The sequence below is a fragment of the Globicephala melas genome, chromosome 6, assembly GCF_963455315.2.
Source record: "Globicephala melas chromosome 6, mGloMel1.2, whole genome shotgun sequence".
Taxonomy (NCBI): Eukaryota; Metazoa; Chordata; class Mammalia; order Artiodactyla; family Delphinidae; genus Globicephala; species Globicephala melas.
In genome coordinates this window covers 81,468,525-81,489,313 of record NC_083319.1, presented here as the reverse complement: position 1 = coordinate 81,489,313, position 20,789 = coordinate 81,468,525, and the positions used below count along the sequence as shown (strand labels likewise).

The window sequence follows — 20,789 nt, the reverse complement described above, 5'->3', positions numbered from 1 at the left end:
ACTAGAGTCTCGAACTTACCTTTGTTCATAGGTCCAGGCCCCAAATAGCCTGCTGAAAAAACTTAAATAGCAGCTCTTATTTATTGTAATACATAAGCTAAAAACATCCCTCTTGTAGAATTAAAACAATTCTATTTATGATTTTTATGATCATGTTAGCACACAGAGATTATAATTAGCCACAACGTCCGTTTAGCTTTTCAAAGTGTGCCTTCTCTCTACTGGTGAGATCTAGTTCAGTTTGTTTTTTGTTTTTTTTTTTTTTTTTACTGGAAAGTTGGTTCTGTCCTCAACAACTCTACCATGGATTCCTGTTTTCTGTTTTTTGGTCCCAGGAGAAAAAAAAGTTTACATTTTTTACCAAAAAGAATGCCTTGCTGGTGGGGAATTGTCAAACTGAACCAGGGAGGGATGGTTATTTTTGTGCCATGGTGTGATGAAAGTTTTGCCACTGCTGTTTGCCTAGGTGGCATCTATGGAGCCTAGGTTAGAATAGGCCTGACACCTATGTGTTGATATATGGTACTCAAGTTTAGGTGTTTGGTGCAATTGCACAAAACTGTGTTGGTATACATGTTATTGTGTTGTCTTTATTTATTTTCCCACAAAGTGTCTATATTTGTCTTACAATCTGTATATAATAGTATACCTTTGATACAGAAGTATTATCTTGGTCTTTGCTTCTGGGTTGTACAGCCAGTGCACCCAACTTGATTAGATTAGATAGGTGCCTGTGATTAACAAAGCAATCATCTTTAACTAATTGAAACTGAATAGATATTTTTGCAACAAAATCCAAATTAGAGACTTATAGCTCCATTAGAGACTTACAGTTAGCAATCTTGTTTAAAGAAAAGCTACTTATAGCTCTTTCAGTTGCCTTGCTAGGAAACCAAGATTATTACTAACATTTGACTTCGTGAAGGTGTTCTCAAATTTAGAGTATATTTTTGGTAAGAACAAAAATAACTAATGTTTTTAACTTGAACTTAATTTGCTACACTTGCATAGTTCTATGCAAGTAACTCACCTTGTCTCAATTTTTCCTTGGAGAGCTTTTAAAATCACAGTTAAACTACACTCTTTTTTATGTATCCTGACACAATGGATAATATTTTAGTTTTGTCATGGAAAAGAACATTGGCTATGGAGACATTTTTCACTGTTAACTTTTAGCCTCATGCATTTTCATAATTTATTTTTTCCACTTGCTGCTTTATATGACATATGTGACATTTGATTATTTAATACTAAATATGATTTGCATGAAGCCAAAGCGTACAACCCTCTTGCTGAAGATAAAATTGAGTTTAAAGATATTTATTTTCATATTTGTACAGTGATCGGCTTCAGAGTCACGTTTTTTGTGGGCTTTTATTGTATATGTGTATGAGAAATTTCATATGTATATATTAAGAAGGCCTCTGAGTACTGAATAATTATTTTATGATTTTGATTTACATGGTTGACATTTTCATGGTATCGGCTATATTTCGTTTATACTGTTTATTTCTCTTCAAACCATTAATAATTATCCCGTAAAGTGTAATTTTTATAGCAATGCAAATGTCTAAGGAACTACAAATATTTTCTACATCATAAATTCAATAAAGCATGCTTGCTTTGGCCTTCTGGTGTTTCCTTCAGCTTTGCTGCAGGCATTGCTGAAGTAATTTTAGTCCTACGATGTGCCTACGTGAAACCCTGCCTCTAAAACACTGGCCTGGGCAGCTGGCTGAGAGAGAAAAGGATGAACACATGGTGTGTGGTACTGTGGCACATCATGTCATCTCGGCCAGCGGGGCTACAGGTCGACCAGCTTGGGGTGTGACAGCCAGCAACAGTAAGGCTTTCGCAGAAAAATTTCAGGACGTGCTCTGGCAGTTCTCATGACCTCAGGGGTTAGGCCCCTCCTCTGACACCCCTGCGTGGCCCCCCACCCTGCCTAGCTAACTCCGCTCATCCTTCTGCTTTAGTTTAAACATCACTTCCTTCAGGAAGTTTCCCTTCTCAACCCCAAACCAGGATGAGGCTGCCTGCTTTCACCTGTAGAGCCCCCTTCCTAACTGGTCAGCATCCTTATTGCCCTCATACTTGTTTAACTAGACATAGCCTCTGAGCTTTATCCCTCTTGTCTGCTGCTGCCTCCCCTCTGCTATACACAGTGCTTGAATGGGAAATCAAAGAATTAACTGTTTAAAGGCAGGCTTTGCAGAGTTTCTGCAGACACACATACACAGAGACATACATACACAATACACAAGGACAGTATAAATAAGAGGCAACATATTTTGGTGGCCACAGGTCTGAGCTCTGCAGCCAGCCTGCCTGGGTTTGAACCTGGCCTCATGTACCTACTAGTCGCTAACTGTGAATAAGGGGCTTAATCTTTGCGTACCCCAGCTTCTTCATTGGTAAAATAGGGGTGACAACAATACCTTTCTCATGGAGTGGTTGTGAGGACTAAATGAGTGTATGTATGGAAAGGGCTTAGAATAGTACCTGGCATTTTGATCACCCTCAGTGAAAAAAAAACTTTTGAGGCACCACTGATCCCATTGGTCTTGCTCAGGGCCCTGGGTACTACCATCAATATGACAGAACTCCCGAAATTTACCAGATTACTTTGAGGAATGGGGCATTGTAGAGGATTCACTTGGACATAAGTTCATTTACCTCCCACGTATATTCTTGGTATTTCATTAGGCACAAAGTTGGGGTATCATATAGGACAGAATATTCTGTAAAGAGTAGATTAAAAGAGAAGGAAATCATTGAGAGAAAAATGAGGGCCTGAAAGTTAGAATGGAAAGTTGTGAATGGAGTCCTTATAAGCGTATGCCCTCCGTTTATTAAGAGGTGACTGGATGAAGTAGTTGAAAGGACGAAGAATGTAACAGAGCTCTGACTGGGCTTTCAAATCTAAATGACAGTAAAAATGGTGGTGGGTATTGGGGTTATTTAAATGGAAACTAACCTTTATACTATGACCAATAGCCTGTTGACAAGGATTTCCTGTGTATATATCCAAAAGTCCACAGGATGGGAATGAATCTCCAACAAAGCATATTGTTTTGCAAGCCGTAAAATAAAAAATAACATCTTTTCTTTCCAGATCTAGACATTAAGATGTTTTCATAGCTGAAAATGGAAAATAGGCACAAATGCTTCAACTTGAATTACAGGTTAAGCTAAATTTTCAAGTGCAAAATTCTACGAATAATTACCCAGTTTTAAATTTTTTTCTGCATATCAGGTTTATTTGTGAATTTATATTTCTTAAATTTCTGTAGAATGGGAATTTAGTTGTAAGGCCCTTTAACTCGTGACCTCTCAGGCTGGCAGTTCAGGAACCATGTTTCGTGGTATTTGACATACATTTTTATAGAGTCCCTGACTGTCCTTAGGATTTGAGCTTTCTGAAAATTTCTCAATCCCAGTTTTCTGGCACATCTTCCCACTGCTGTGCAGCAGGGTAGAACTCAAGAGCTGGATAAAGATCTCTTCAGAGGAAGTTCTGAGTTCCAGTGTACTTTTAGGAGTAAAACTAATGCTCTTTAATTCGCCACAAATATCTTCTCTTCTTGATCCGTCATTTCAGAAACAGATATATTTACTCTTAGATAATATCCAAAAATTTCTTAACATGACCCCTCAGGCCCTCTGTGATCTGACTCCTAACTGTTCCTTTGCTAATTCAGTTATGTTTATTGAGCCTGACTGTCATGGGTGCAATTCTAGACCCAGGGGATGCACAGTGAGTAAGATCTGAAGCCGACTGCGTTCTGGTGGAGGCTGACAACAAACTTGTAAACAAATAAAGAAGATCCACATTCTGCCTCCTCCCCCTCTTTCTCCACCCCAAAGTCCCCAGTCGGGCACAGGAAACTGTCCCTCCGTCAAGCCTTGCTCTCTCCCCTCCAGCCCTTTACTCAGCTCCACTCTCTGCCTGGAACACCACTCTGTCTGCTCTCGTCATCTGCTTGCCCAACTCCTGTCTGTCCTGCACATCTCATTTCAGAGACCGCTTCCTCCCAGCAGCTCTACCCAACCCTGGGGTCTGAGCTAGAGCCTCTCCCCCATGATTTCTACCCCCAATGCCCATGGTAGACTTGGAGACTGCATGTCTCACCAAGATGAGCAGGTTACTTGTGTGCCTGGCATGCTGGATGATTTGTCTCCTGCAGCCATTTAGACTTTACTGAGTGGGGGTAACCTTTCCCCACTCTCAGTGCACACTTCAGCAGCCTCATGACTTAAGATTCCTCTAGATCAGGGTCTCAAGGGTTTTTTTAAGGTCACAGACTCCTCTGAAGCTGAGGAGCCCCTTGGAATAATGTTTTTAAATGAATAAAATGAAATACATAGGATTATTAAGGAAACCAATGATACTGAAAGACTGTTCCCAGTCACAGATACCAATAATCCTATTGGGGTTTGTTGCTAGCATTTTATATTAAATGAAATGCTAAATTCCAATCAGAGTTTAGTAAAAAAATAAACATGTAATTTTTTCCCATTCAAGGTAGAAATATAGATTTTTACCCATAGACCCAATGGGTCCATGGCCCTAAGTAAGAACCCCTGCCCTGGGTGAGAAGCTGCAAACATAGTATATTCAGAAGAGAATTCCCACATAGTAATCAAAACTCCAAGCTTGACTTAGTGGTATTAGTCCTCTCCCTGATCCAGTTCAGTTCTGCTTCAGCCTGGAAGCTCGCTGTGGGAAGCGGGGATTGGTCCCCCTGCTCTGTCCTACATCCCTGACTACCACTTACTGGTGATACACTCCCCTCCAGGTTCCAAGCAAGGGGAGCATGATGTTAACATTATAGATGCTGTTTTATATGTTAGCAAGCCAAATCTCACAGAAGAAAAAGAATGCATGTGGCCAATTGTTCTTGACCATCAAGTGTGCTGAAGTTTAAGGATAAAATGTGGTCCTTGCAGGAATGTGTAGTAATCCACCTCCTGCCTGTATAACTGCAGCTCTGAAACTAGTCTGATTTAATCATCCCTCTTATAGCCATGAATATGGGCTGAGGAAGTAAGAAAGGTTAAAGATTGAGGATAATTGGGTTAAGAAGCAGAAATAGTGAATGTTTTCTGGGGTGAGATGGCATAGCATTTTTCTCCTCTCTAAAACCCCACTGAAACTAGAATCAAATGGGTTTTTCTTTTAAAGATGCAGAGCCACAAAGGCAGAAGACAATAGGAACAAAATAATGAAGCTGGAGAGTAGATGGAAAACTTGGAACCGAGTTAACAACCTAAGAAAGCTGAATCCTAAGGTAGTGGGGGAAAGCTGAGAGCAATCTAGGTTTACACTGCCAATTTCCCAAAGGCAGAAGCACGTACCGCTGGAACTGGGAGTATAAGGGAAGGTGGGGTGAAAGTAGTTTGAGAAGCAGTTTTATCCTTAAATATTGTTCTCTCATGCTACGCCACTACTACTCTGACCAAAGTCTGGAGATGTATTTTCTGGAGTAAAACAGAGGGATGCTAGATTGGGGGCTATATAAGGCACGGTTGAGTGTGTTGGTACTGTTCAAAAAGCAGAGGAGTTAAATGACAATATGTAATCTGAGCGCTCAGTGCTAAAAGCTAATACTACCCACTCAGCTTTCAGAACACTGATGCTTTTATCTTCCAGAGATTGAAAGACTTTTCCCTGGAGTAATGACCAGATAAGAGGAAAGACCTTTTCTAAGAAATGCACCCTGCCTCCATCACCCTACAGTAAAGTTCAAAGTTGGCAAGTCGTTCCCATCACTCAGAACTTTCAATCAGGATGTTAGCTCCCCTGAACACCTGAAGGATCACTGGATTTTTGTGGAAAGGTTCTAACATGGAAAACAGAGACCAAATAAAACAGAAAAAATATCAACTTAGGGAAGCAGAGCTTATGCAGAGAAAAAAAATCAATATATTTAGAGAGATAGACAAAACTACTGCAGCCATGAAACAAGAACAAGATACTACCAATAAGGAACATTCATAAATCAAAAATAAGATCTTAGAAATTCAAAACATGACAGCATAAGTTTACAAAAAAGTAAACAATATAGAGTTTGAAAGACAGATTTGAGGAGTCTTACAGAAAGAAAAGTGCAAAGAAAGAGAAACCAGGAGAGGAAGGAAGTCCAATATCCAAAAATAGCTGTTACAGAAGGAGACAACAGAGAAAGCAGGATAACACAATCAAATGTCAAAAGCAATTGATAGAATCTCCCCTCTCTGCTCCCTGTTGGTTATTGCTTAGATCTTTCTGGAGAACTCACCTGGGAGGCTGCTGTAGCTCTCTTGCCTATATCCCACTTCCACTGCCTAACAGCTGCATGGAATGAATGACACCTGGAATGAAGATCACAGCAGGACATGGAGACGGGCTTGTCCCCCACCCCCAAGGGTAGGCAGGGACAGAAGCAGAGAGGAAGACCATGTAGATGGGGGTCTGAGTACCTGGGGCAGAAGCTGGGATGTTCCTAACCAGGGCATGTAAGGAGAAAAGCCAATCTGCTTTGCACTCAAAGGAGCTTAGAGCCAGGAAGCCAACTCAAGGTACAATACTTTTGGAGGAAGGAGCTGAGTAAATCTCAGCTGCAATCTGTTTGCGCATAAAAGAGCAGTGGGTTTAGCATTGAAGCTTCTGGGAAAGAACCACAAACACAAGAGGTTTTCTAAACATAATGGGTTGGCCAAAAAGTTCATTCGGGTTTTTTCCATAAAATGTTATGGAAAATACCTGAGCTGGTCGAGTTCCTGCCAGCAGCCTGTACTCAGCCCTGCGCGGTGTCTCATTTCTACACCACCTATACCTGGGATCCGTCACCACTTTCCTCCTTTCCACCAGCCTTGCCTCCCTGAATATTCATGTATCCTTTTATATATACTTATTTTTATATATGTATATTTATATGTATTTCATGTACCTTATATGGTGCTAAACTCAGTCGGCTGTATCCCCTCCCAGGATTTGCCTGGTGCCTTCCCCTTAGAGGATGACTCCTGTCCTTTCCCCAACCAAAGACTGCAACATATAAGCTTGCCAGCTCCAGCCCTTCATTCCTGTCATCCTTCCCCATTTCTTCATTACGTCCCACTGCATTTCAGAAAGCACCAGAACTACTCACCTTGACTGTCAAAAGAAAACTTTAAGGCTTTAGAAACTGTCCTGTCCCATTAACCAGACCAGAAAGTGGCCAGGAATCTAGAATTTAATGCCACACCTAAGTCTTTAACAATCAGATAAAAGGCTCAGAACTGAACAGAGTCTGTGGCCCCTTCACCTCTTTCTGAAGATGTCCAATAATTGGCTGTTTCAGAGAAATATCTGTTTATCATTCATGTAAATATGTGAAATTCTCTAAAACCCTTGGATTGAAATGGAGAAAGCTGGGGAGGGAGGTGGCTGAGAGGCAAGCTGAGATCTGTAAGCATCTACTAAGAAATGTAAGCCCCTCCAAACTACTTGTTGTCTCCACGCTCCCTCACTCACAGACTGAATGAAGTTCCTCCTACAGACTGTTTTAGGAGGTCATTCTGAGACATTCCTAGAGCTCCTTCCTGCTTCCTGTTCAGTCAGCCTGCATCCCACCCCCACCCCCAGCACCACCACCGGATGGGTGATCCACCACCACCGGCAGCCTGGCTGCATTAGAATGGATCTCTTAATGGTGGCAGTCACATTCCCTTGACCTCCTGAGAAGGCATAAGCGGACCCTGTCCTAGCTTCTTCTGTTAACTGGGTTGGAGCAGGAACTTGTCTCCCTGGAAGGAAGGCTGGAACCCCAGACCCTTCAGAAGGCCATGGCAGAACAGCATAGCTCAGGGCTGTGCTTGTTCCACTCGATGTAGGTTAAGTATAAGTAAAAGATTTGGCTCACCCCTTTCCCTTTGGAAGGAAACTTCTGGCTGAAGTGGCCAAAGAATGATTTCAGAGAAAGATGATAAACATGAACAAAGGGCAGCAAAACTACAACACAAGCAAAACATTACAAAATCCTTGAGCATGTGGTTTTTACAATTTTCAGGCCAAATGTGTGACCCTTGGAAAGGATGCAAATTCTAAGGTCAAAGTCACAAGGATGGAATGTGGAAAAAATCATCAGAGTTAGAATCCTAACTCTGACATTTGACAAGTTACTTAACATTTCTGAGCCCCAGTTTCTTCATCTGAGAAAGGGAGAATAACTGTACATCCATACCCAAAACATCATTCACTGTTAATGTGCTGGTAATTCCCAAAGCCACTTCTCTGCACTATCCTTTCCTCTGAGCTCCAATCGTACAGCCAACAAGCAGGGGAAGCTCCATCTTGCTCCAAAGACAATGCAAATTAATTCAAATTTTCCAAACGTCCACCACCCCACCAAACTCTTTTCTAATGTCAGGGAATGGATGTCACTATACATCTACTCAGACCATACACCGAGTCAGTCACTGGGTTCTAATTTTGGTATCAAGTTGCCCCTTTTCCTCTATTTTTTACTGCCTCTGCTTATAGTTCAGTTTCTCACTCTTCCTTTCCTGAATAATTGCAAGAGTCTCATATCCCCAGGGCTTAGAATAGTGGCTAGTGTACAGCAATACCTTAATAGTACTTGAATCAATCCAAAGTCTGGACTGAGGGGGCAGATAAATTACTGCATCAGTGTGATGAGTGCTATGGTATGTGAGGTCCTGCCACAGGAGGAAGTAGTCAGCTGATGAGGAGGACTGTAGGATCACATAAAGGGGTCACAATGAAAATGACCTTGAGAGGCATCTTGCATTTAACAATTAAAATATTTGAGTACTTACTATGTGCCAGGAACTATGCCAGACATTAACAGTCACCAAGACACAGGCCTTGCCTCCATGGAGATCATTATCTTGTGTAGTAGAAAGTCTCACATGCTCAGATTGTCTAATCAAAATATACACTTGGATGTTCAAAGTTTATCTCAAAAGTGAACTAATTCCCTGTGCCACCACTGCCACCACCCAATCACACATACCAAACCTGCTCCAATCATAGTATTTCCCACATCAGTTAATGGCACCTTTCTCTTGCCAGTTTTTCAGGCCAAAAATATTGGTGTCATCCTTGATTTTATTTCTAACAATCTGCTTCTGATCCATCAGTAAATCCTATTATCCCTACCTTCAAAATGAATTCAGAATATAACTTCTTCTTGCCTCCTCTGCTACTATGATTACTGCAGTAGTTTCATAACTATAATCACTCTGCTTCTTTCTGAGACCATGAGAATGTGGTCTATGTTGAGGATAGGCCATATCTATCCTCAACATAGAAGCCTTATAGTGCTCAGGGAGGGTACTGGCTACAGATGATAGACAGATGGATGGATAGAAAGACAGACAGAGGTATATAAAACCAAGAGACCAGGTAAGGTCACCAAAGGAATGAGTATAAATGAAGGAGAGATCTAAAAACTGGGCTCTGGGACATTCCAACATTAAGAAATTGAAAAGGGAGGGACTTCCCTGCCGGCCAGTGGTTAAGACTCCACTTTTCTACTGCAGGGAGCACAGGTTCTATCCCTGGTCCGGGAACTAAGATCCCACATGCCGTGAGGTGCAGCCAAAAAAGCAGAAAAAAGAAAGAAACTGGAAGGGAAAAGAGGAACCAGTAAGCAGAGGAGACTGAGAAACAGTAGCAGGGAGGAAGGAGGAAATCCAGAAGAGGGTGACATACTGGAAGCCAAGAGGGGAAAATATGGCAAGGAGAAAGTGATCAACTGCATGAAAAATTCTGAATTGGCCAAGTAAGATGAGAATCCAGAGTTGAACACTAGATTTAGCAACACTGAGCTCACTCATGGCTTTGAGAACAGACTCACATGTGATGGAGGTGAAGGCATGACTGGGGTGGATTCAAGGGAGAATGAAAGAAGAGCAGTTGCTGATAGCAAGTGTAATCAATTCAAGGAGGTCTGTTCCACAGAGGTGCAGAAAAACAAGGATACAGCTGTAAGAGGAAGAGGGGCGCAGAGAGGGGTTTTTTTGAAGGTGAGAGACAAAGTGTTTGATGTTGACATAAATGATGCACTTGAGGAGTGATAAACTGATGATGCAGGAGAGCAAAGGGAGAATGCTGGAGCCCTGTGGTGGTTACAGGTGAGGGGATGAGAGCAAATGTCCAAGTCCAGGAGATGGCCTTGGAAAAAGCACAGAAACTTTGCTGGTGGCTAATAGAGAGAAGGAAGCATTAATGAGGTAAGACTTTGAGTATTAGAAGCAAGATTGCTCCCCCATGTACGACAGTGTGGGCAAAAACTCAAAAGGGTAAGTGAGGAGCTGGGAAGGGACCATGGCTGGGGGTGGATGGAGGGGTATGAAGAACCAAAGCTGAAAGCCACAGGTGAAGACGGATTTTGGAAGTTACGAGGGCAAACTACTATTACAGCGTATGCAGTGGGTGTCCAAGGTGGCTGAGTTGCTGATCATGTGTGTGAAGAAGGTGCTCTTGGAAGACAAGCAGCAAGAAAGATTGCAGAGAGGTTCTAGATGCAGGCAGCCTTGCGCATGAGGCTAGAGGCACAGTGCAGGTGTGGCATCCTAGTGTCCATCCAGAGACTGGGGATGTCTGAGGGTAGGAGGAGAGAACTGGGAAGCAGAAAGACAAAGAGGCTGCCCTGAGTGGATGGAAGGGACCTCTGTTTTGCACATCTCATTTCTCTCAGAAGGTGGCACGTCTGCATTTCCACCTTCTGACCTACCACAGAGGAGCCAAAAGCTGCAGGAAGGGCAGGAAGTGCTGTAGCTTCCTCGTGCTGTGGTATGGGGACTGTGGGATGCCCCTGCCTCACTGATTCCTAAGGAAATCCAGGATGGCTCAACATACCATCAAACTAGGACGTGGGGCACGACTCTTCCTCTGATAGGACCCAGCACTTAGCACAATGTGTCCTGCTAGCAGGATGCAGAAAAGCCAGGAGGCGAAGAAGCATGACTGTGTCCCTGCTCTGAAGGGTGATTCTGTGCCTAACAGATGGGAGCTCAGGCCCTGCTGTGGCCCCCCAAGCTGAGGAGGCACAAGGTCCAGGCCTGCTGAGCCACACCCTCCAGTGTTTTCCTAAAGCATCCCCAAAGATCATAGGGGGTCCTGTGGCAGGCACATCCTCCATGCCTGGTGAGAGCTGGGCAGAGAGCCACAGAGCAAGGAGAGGAGAGGGAGGCCCGGAATGAAGGGAATTGACTCAGAAGGGTCACAGCAGCATCACGTGGGAAGCTGAGGTTAATGTGCACACATCCTGGCTTAGGTGGAGCGGGTCCTTCCCATGTATCCCACCTGCCACGTGCCGGCATTGGCTTATGCTGCTGACCAAGTTTTGCAACAAAGGGCTAGGGGCACAGAGATGAGCTGGAACCAAGACCTTCAGGATTCTCAGTTCTCAGCAAAATCAAGAGCTGAGAGAAGACAGAGTCAGAGCCTATGATTCATGCAGGATGTTGGAGAAGGATGAAGCCTTGCTCATCCCATCCTATAACCCTAGCACAAGCCCCACCTTCCAGCTCCCCCTCGGCTCAAGAAGTAAAATCAGAATGAAAACTCTCATGGCAGGGCACAAAATCAGGTATTCACTGCTCCAGAATTGCTGGTAGATGCTAGGGATATAGCAATGCTTGCTTGGGAACTTTGGAGTTCGCCTCTGCCCTCTGAGATACCATACTGTCGTGGCGAATGGCTCTGACCTTCTGGAGTCCTTCTCCTGGGCTCTGCAGAGAGCATTTCAGAATTCTACAGAGAGCATTTCAGGCAACCGAGTGCCTGCAGTGCGGGAGAATGGCTTCTCCACAAAATCACTTCTCTTGTTAAACACCAAGTCCCAGCAAATAGGGACCGTGGCTGCTTTGTTACTGTACCTCCTCACTGCAGCCCACGCAGGGAGGGCAACAACCACAGGATGCGCACAGGGGTAAACCCCAAGGCGCTGCTGCTTCCTGCACCTGTGAGAGGGGCTGAGCCTCTGCTCCTCACCATTCATCCAAAGCCGGCTGCTCCACCTGCTCCACGGCACAGGCCTGGGCTGTCACAGAATTAAGGACAAGAGTGGTTCCTGTGTCTACGGCAGGGACAGGAAATAAGGGAGGACAGCCGTGAGGGTGTGTGGGGATGTGAGGAATGAGCACAGGCAGGCCTGTAAGGTGCTGGGGGACGCAGAGGACCAGATGCCTAACGGGGCTTGTGGAGGACTGTCCATTCCCATGCGCACAGACAGTGAGGCCAGGACCCTGAATACTTGATCTGGATGAGAGCATGGGGAGGAAAGAGGGGGCCTGAAGGAGATCTCTGTTTCCAGAAGGAGGGGTGCATGCTGCCAATTGCCCCCCTTTCCCGCCTTGTCCCCTTCCTCCACTGTAACTTCTCTGGGTCCACAGCCGGGTAAAGAGCATATCGGGGGCTTTCCAGAGTGTAGCATTCCCAAGGTCAAGCCCCACACAGAGGCCTCAGGGGCAGGGCCCTGGGCAGGCAGCCGGACACATGGGAATCCAGAGAGTGGGAAGGGAAAGGAAGCCAATCTCTTGCAGTAAATAGTGCTGGCAGCTGGGGCGCATCAGGGGAGAGGGTCAGGGGAAAGTGAGAGGCCAGAGCAGAGTCTCACACACAGTCAAAGACACATGCGTACAGACACCTAGCCACACAGACACATACACAGGAGGACATAAAGTCAACAATGCCACTCAGAAGCTAACTCAGAGTACCCAGAGACATGTTCAGGAAACACACCTACATAGACTCATGAAAACCCTGAGTCAGACATGCCCCAGCAGACTCTGGCACCACACACATGCAGACAGACACAGCCCATCTTGCACACCCACAAACACAAATGCATTCCCAATCCATCCTTCCCAGCCTTTCTCCCCGATAAAACTAATAGGCCACCTCAGGCCAGGTCTGTTTATCCACCTCAAAACTCTGGTTTGTAATTTCTGTCCCATTGCCTGTCCTTTAATAAGGACAGTCTTGGATCCACGCACACACCCCTGGTCTCAACAACTTGGCTGTGTGCTTTTAAAGGAACGCCACGGTCAGCAAGTCAGTCCCCTGCCCTCTTCAGCAGCCCCGTCCTTCACCTACACTCCCATCCCTACCCCCGGGAGCGTCCCCAGTTTACCGCAGGCTCCTGACCCTCAGTCTCTCCGATGCAGCAGAAACAGAATCTAAAGGAAGAGTAAACCAGACAGACCTACTCTGTCAAAATCCCCCTCAGGAAACTGTGAAGAACCAGCTCCTGACTCGTCAGGAAGGAGCCCTTGATACAGGGCATGACCACATGTGTCGCTCTACCCCAAACTTCAACTGCAGTCCATGCCTTTCAACCCTAACCCTAACCTCAACTCCAGCCCCATTCACAAACAACTCTAAAACCAGTCCTTCAAGTGAGACCCTCAGAATAACTGTACCTCATAAAGGTAATGCTGCTGGGTATTACCCAAAAGATGTTTACATGGCCAGGTAAGTTCAGGATAGAAAACTGCGATGTTCCCTCTCCCCAGGAGCTAGATGCCTACTTCCCTCTAGTCGATCGCAGCTTCAGGGATCATAGGGCCATTTATAACTCTCAAGTGCAGAAGGCCAGAAAATGTCCAAAACCTCTCATCTAAACCAGATCAATATCACACAATACGCATAAGGTTAAGTCCCTCTCCAGACTATCTCAGAAGCTTAAAACTGACCCCCAACACAACATTTATCTCCTTGACCCATTTTGATCTCAATTTCAAACTCAAACAGTATCCTACTCCAACCCTAACACAATCCTAATCTAAGATGCACGAGCTCTTTTTTTCCCTAAAGATCGAGTTAGCTTTACTGAACAGTTCATGAATTGGGCAGCATCCCGTTTAGCAAGTAGAGGGGAGCTCTAAAAGGCTATAGAAAAAGAGAGGTTTTTAAGAGTATGACAAGGAAGTCAAAAACAAAAACAGATTATTTCAGGGTTAGGTAATCTATCTATAGGGGATGAAGGAGATCTATGTGCCAGGTTACCTCATCTTCCTTTGGGGGATGGAAAGGATTACCTCACTGGTGCGGACCAGAAATTTCCACACCGATCAGTTTGGATTACATTCTTGGAGAAGGCTGTAACTTCAATAAGGTCAGGTATTAAGTCTTCCTTTTAGCATAAGTGACTCCATTTGGGGCCTGTCATTTCTTTTTTAACAGGGAAATGGTGCCAGATCAACTCAGATAGGACACCCCTACTCCACCCACACTTCAGACTGCTGGAGAAGAAAGCAGACTTTTATAGACCGTTTCAATTCTCACCATGTAGATAAGCAGATTCTCCAGCTACTATAGGTGAGATCTACAAGATGCACTAGCTCTTATCAACAGGAACCATAAACGCAATTCCAAATCCTACTTTAACATCACCGTGATTCCAGCCCTATGCTTACCACTACCTACCTCCAATCCGTAACCACTATGTCAGTGCTGTTCCAAGCATAGTCCTAACTCTAACCCTGTCCCTAGGTAGCCACACTATGAGTAAAGTCTGCAACTATGCTGGGCACACAAATATCACACACTTATGAAGGTAATGGGTCATCTGCAGTCCAGGAAGCAGTAGCTTCCTCAGTAACAGCTGCACAGTCATCAGGGCAGCTGGTCCCTGGTGGGCTCAGTGCTCAGCTGGGAACCCAGGAGCACCAAGGCACCCAGGCCCTTTGACCCTTGTTACATATACAAGCGTACAGGGGCCCAGCTCACCCCAAGCCCTGTTCTAGCCCAGCTTCTGAGCTGAAATTCCTGCCATACCCCTCCCCGGCTCCTGCCTGCCAAGCTGGGAGCATCTGTTGCCCTGAAAGCCCCACCAGGCAGGCACAAATGGGCCTGGGGCCTGGAGCTGAAGGGAATGTGGCCTCTTCCCAATGTGGACAATTCCAGACTCCTGCAACACCCGCACCTAGGATCTCCACCCCGGAGCCAGGCCCAGGTGCCCGTCCTAAAGAGGTAGTGGGTCTGCCGACACTGGGGGTGAGTAGGGGTGGATTAGCACACCTCCTCTCCCAGGCTCCAGGGTCTCAATCTGGCGTTAGGGTGTGTTCACTCTGCGCTCATCAGCAGACGTAAAGCTGAAGTGAGCCACGTGCACCTCCCTCACCTCTCACCCTCGGCACCAGGACCTCCAGTGTAGCAGTCCTCTGTACCTCGGCCACCGCAGAGATTGTCAAACACTACCTAGGCTCTCTCGAGAGCTCACACCAAGCCAAAGCCTTCACCCAACAGACTGGAACACTTAGGTGGATACTCACAGGTCAGATGTGTAGCCATCCGAGTCTCTGCGTCCCCTTCCTTACCGTCTACATCCAGGCTGGCCTGAGGACAAGACAGGGGCTTGGTTCAGGGCTGCAAGCTCCAAGATATACACATGAGGTGCTTGATAAATTAACAAAATCAGCTTTAACTTCTAGAAAAACAAGTGATAAGGACTGTCAAGATCTGTGCAGGGTGTGAGATTTTACTCTATTTGTAACGTAACTAGCTATCCTGTTACTGTTCCATGAATGCTGGCAGAAGACACAAGACTCCTGGATCAGATATAAAGGATTTTATTACTCATAGCACAGCCATAGCAAGAGCTTTAGCATGGTTTTTTGCGTCAGTTTCCCATGTCTACCAAGTGCCATGGGGGTGGCACAGGATCTATGATAGATGCCTGCACATACAGTGGACTGTGTTACAAGAGAGGAACATCTGTAAGGCAGTAAGGCATATGTGTGCAGCACTGAGGTTCCGTGATTCACAGCTTATTTTATAGTAAGAAACAAGCCTGATCTTTTTCCAGGGGGAAATGTTGCCTTATCTGTCAAGGTTGATTGTTGCAAATACAATCCTGAGAACTGGCATGGAAAACAATCAGGGCCTTGTATTCTTGGCATACCCAGTAAGAAAAACATTCAGGAATACTAAAGGTCCATGAGGGTTTGCCTCTCTCAACAGTGATTAGCAATGCGTAAGAACAAATGGTTCATGAAAAAAACAAAAACAAAAAAAACAGCTTTCCCTATGCTGGAAGAAGTCCCAGGAGAGACACTCTGGTTAAAAAAGAAGTCAATTAACAAAGACCCTACAAATTATGCTTATTCATTACTTCTTTAGCTGATAGGTGGAACTGGGGATTTCTTTGTCCTTATCAAGGAAGAAAAGAGAGAAGACATTATCATAGGCACAACTTGAACGCTGAAAAATTTGTGGTAACCTGAGAAGGGTTTGGAAAAAACTTCAAAGGTCAGGGGCAGGTGGTGGTAAATAGCAGTGAAACAAGAAAGTAGAATAGGCCCATGTGGCTGAATGAAATGGAAGAAATGAGAGCAGATAACAACCTAAACCTTTCCTTGTTTGCAGAGACAGTCTCCAAGGTGGCTTCCCCTCATGATTCCCACCTCCTGGTATTCATGCTTTGTGTAATCCCATCCTCGAGAGTGTGGGTGGACATGTGATTTGATTCTAATCAACAGCACACAGCAAAGGTGATGGGATGTCATACATATGATTATATTACATTACATAATATAAGACTGTCTTCTAGCATACTCTAGAGACTACTTTCTGGCTTGATGAAGTGGCCACGTTGTGAAACCCCATGTGGAAAAGAACTGCAGGTGGCCTCTAGGAACTGTGGTGGCATTTAGATGTTGACAGTGGCCTCCAGCTGACAGCCAGCAAGAAGCTAGGGCTCTCAGTCCCACAACTGCAAAGAAATTAATTCTGCCAACAACCAGAGTGAGCTCGGAAGACTCTTCCCCAGTCAAGCCTCCAGATGAGAACACAGCCCAGCTAACACCTTAACTGCAGACTTGTAAGACCATAAGCAGAGGACCAAGCTGGACAACTGACCCACAGAGACTATGAGATAATAAACTGTGGGTTGTTTTAAACCACATTTGTGGTAATTTGTTACACAGTAATAGAAAACTAATACACTGCTGTAACCGTGAGAGTAAGAGAAGCATCTGTAAGGCAGTAAGGCATACATGGGCAGCATGGAATTTGCGTGTATGCAAGGCACACCCTAATTCCACAGTATGAGCTAGGGAAGAAATAGGGAAGGAGAAGGCATCTAGGGAACTCCTCTCCCTCAGCTCATTCTATAAAGACATGTAGCTATGGAGAGCCTGCAGCCTTCCTAATAGGCTGTAACCATCTCATCCTGCATATTAAATGTAAATTATCCTTTTGTGCCTTCATCTGATTTTTGATGTGGGACTGGCAGACATTTGTAAAAGGCTCAAAAATGTAACTAACTGTGATCTTTAGAACATGGGGAGGGGTAAACCCCAGGCAGTAATAAAGCAAAAGAAACCTTTGAAAAGGGAACTAGGGATTTCTCTGATCACAGGAGAAAGCTACTAAATTTTGGAATTTAGTCAGTTTCCATAACACATCACATTTCTTTTGGATATTTACCCCAGAGTAGAATTGCTAGGTTATATGGAAGTTCTTTTTAACATTTTGAGGAACCACGAAACATTTTCTACAGCAGCTGCACCCTTTACATTTCCACCAGCAATGCAGCAGAATTCTAATTTTTCCACATCCTCGCAAACATGTTATTTTCATTTTTTTTTCTTTTTGAGAATAGCCTGCTGTGGATGCGATGTAATATCTCACTGCGGTTTTCATTTGCATTTCCCTAATGACTAATGATGTTGAGCATCTTTTCATGTGCTGGTTGGCCATTTGTATATCTTGTTTGAAGAAATGTCTATTCATGTCCTTTTCCCATTTTTGAATTGGGCTGGATTTTTTGCTGTTGTTGAGTTGTAGGAGTTCTTTTTTTAACTGGATTATTAATCCCTTATCAGCTATATGATTTGCAAATATTTCCTCCCATTCCATGGGTTGTCTTCTCACTATCAAATGACAGTGCCCTTTGAAACGCAAAAGATTTAAATTTTGATGAAGTCCAATTTATTTTTTTCTTTTGTTGTGCTTTTAATGTCATACTTAAGAAACCATTCCCAAATCCAAGGTCACGGAGATTTTCACCTGCTTTCTTCTAAGAGTTTTATAGTTCTAGCTCTTAAATTTAGGCAAATATATACTCTTGCTTCTGTCTCTAATATTTCTTCCCAAATAAAATCTGAAAAACAGATTTCATGATTCCAACCTTTATGACCTTTATCAAGTTGCTTAATCTAAGTCTCAGTTTAATTATCCCTCAAGGGATAATTTCACATTATTTTAAGAGTTATACGATTAAACATAACTAGTATAGTGCCTCGCACACTGGTGCTCAATAATCCTACGTATCCTTTCTTTTTTCCTTCAAAGTACTTTCTTTACAGGACCTGCCAGAGTCAGTTATTCTACCTGATTTTACTGTTTTCTTCCTGAGAGTCAAGCCCAGAGCCTCAAATCTCCTTTCTTTGCTTCAGAGGTCTCTCTGGTCCTCTCCTCTCTTACACCTTGTTCTCCTACTTAAGTTCCTGCCTCCACTAAAATCCAGCTTGAAGCCAACTGGGCTACCACGGAGAATACACATTCTAACGGGGTTCGGGGAGGAATGGACAAAGGCGCAGTCCCACAGGGCCCCTGCCTCTCGACCACGTTGGAGGGATCACAACTTAAGGCACACTGAACCCTCAAGGAGGTCAAGGCCAAAGACCTTTGGGCATAAGGGAAGTTACTCCTGAACCTCTCCTTCCAGTTAGAGATTCCTTCCAGGCAGTTCTGAGGAACAGTCTCAGGTCCTCCTGTATATATACAGCGGTCCTCTGTGGGGTCCATCCCCACAGTGCAGGCTCCCGAGGCTCCCCATGTTCCCAAATGCTCTTCCACTGAGACAACACCAGAGACCACCCTTGCCGTCCCGCATGTACACAGCTGGTCTCTCTGGGGCTGGTGTCCTGCACACAGGGACTCCCCGTGGCAGCAAATGCAGAGAGAGCCCTGAGAGTCTCCATTCGCACGTGGGTCTTCCATGGGGGCGGCTCCGCACACCACTTCCGGGACGCTCCCAAGAGGTAGAGGCAGGGACACTCGTGGCTCATATGCACAGGGACCCCCCTCGGGGGCGGCTCCCATACAACACCTCAGAGTCCGCTGCCCGCAGACCCGCCCCTCACGGTGCCTGCCAGGTCCCCGCCGACCCCGCCCCCGCTTACCGGGACGGCCACGATGCTGGACACTGGTCCGGCGCTGGCTGACCCTAGCCTAGCCGGGTTACCCGAATTACCCGAGCGCTGGGAGCAAGCGGCGCGGGTGGAGCAGCACGGTGAGATGGCGTCAGCCCGCGCGTCTAGAACACACCCACCCTCCGCGCCCCACGCGGGGTATGGCGCGTGCGCACGCGCGAGACGAAATCCGCGGGCCTGGAGACGTGCGCTCCGCCCCGCCCCTCCCCGCCCTCCTGCTCCTCCACGCTCCTCTCGCGCGCTTCAGTCGGCTACAGCAAGCGAGATGAGGCGCCAGAGGACGGCTGAGGAGCGGCGGCCCGCCCCGAAGAGCTGTGGGTCCGGGTGCCAGTGGGCGCTCCCCACCAGCGCCGCGGCAGGGTTAGTGCCCGCCCTGAGGAGGCGGCCCGGGAGGGGGCTCCTCGGGGGCTGCGGCACCTCCCAGTACTGCCCGCGCCGGGGCGAAGCGTCCGGCCGCCCGCTCCTGCCTGGGGAGGTGAGAATGACTCACCCGGCGGCCTCGGCTGAAGCCAGCCTCTCCTACCGAGGCCAGCTGCCCACTCAGGCCTCCGGCCCCACGACCCTGGCATCAGGGCATAGACTTTAGCAGTACCGCACAACAGAGGGTCCAAATGAGCCTCACAAAGTGCTTGACTGGCCCAACTCTTTCTGTGCGCCGCTTTCTGAGATGATTGGTCTTCTGTCTCCATCAGCAAAGCTGTACCCTGATGTGGCCCACTTTTTGCTGCAGCACCCTTGTCCTTCAGACTATCCAGTTAGCCGTTCTGAGGGCTGTAATGTGCATTTTTACCGAACTAGGTACTTTGAAGAAAGTGGGGGTAACAAAAAAAGTTAAAAGTCATGAAGCCCCCCAACAACTAATTATAAAGCAATAACTAAAGAAGTACAAACGATATGCTGAGGCTCTTTTTATTTAAATTATTTTTTAATTTTTTAAATATTTTATTTACATTTTAATATACCCCAAGTTTCCAGATGAATTCAGTTTCTATGTCACAAATACAATTCACTTCATCGTGTGGGGAATACAAAGAGGAGCTCATTTTGTCCTTACTACCATGAAACTTACCAGTAGGGAAGACAGTACAAGGTCTTAAAGTACAGTGCTATATATTGCTCTCACTTTTAAATGAAATGCCACACACTAAACAGTGTACATATTAAGTAATTTAAACTTCACAACGTCACCATAAAGTACCATACTTTGATTGTTTACATTATACAGATGTAGAAAGTGAGGCACAGAGAGATTAAACAACCTGTCCAAGGTCACCTAGCTAATAAGTGGAATCTGGGTATTCTGACTCCAGAGCCCATACTCCTAACCGTTGGTTTTACTGTACAGCCTCCAGGACCATGTTTACAATATGCAGGATCCCAAGTAAATGTTTTTGCAAGGACCCTGATTATGTAAACAATTTGATTAAAATATGTATTATGAAATTCATGACCCCATGTGAAGTATAATATTTTATTAATGAAGATTTGGGGTAATGGGTAAAGAAGTGGGACTTACATATTTGCTTGCTGCCATATCAGTGCACATAAAATTCTTGGTACTAAGAACCATCTCTTTTTGTCTTTATTTCAGATGCATCATTCCTAGCTAATTTCACATCTCACACATGAGAAAA

The 20,789-nt window shown here is 45.2% G+C and overlaps 1 long non-coding RNA gene across 2 annotated transcripts in view; it reads right to left on the bottom strand.

The window, feature by feature from the left end:
• Positions 1 to 19,246, bottom strand: part of LOC138842728 (uncharacterized) — a 64,228-nt gene extending 44,982 nt beyond the window's left edge. For both annotated transcript variants that reach the window (XR_011377549.1, XR_011377548.1), the window contains exons 1-2: positions 19,126 to 19,246; positions 15,271 to 15,334 (exon numbers count right to left, since the gene is read on the bottom strand). This is a non-coding gene — a long non-coding RNA (uncharacterized lncRNA). The remainder of the gene's footprint in view (positions 1 to 15,270; positions 15,335 to 19,125) is intronic.
• Positions 19,247 to 20,789: the final 1,543 nt, after the last annotated feature.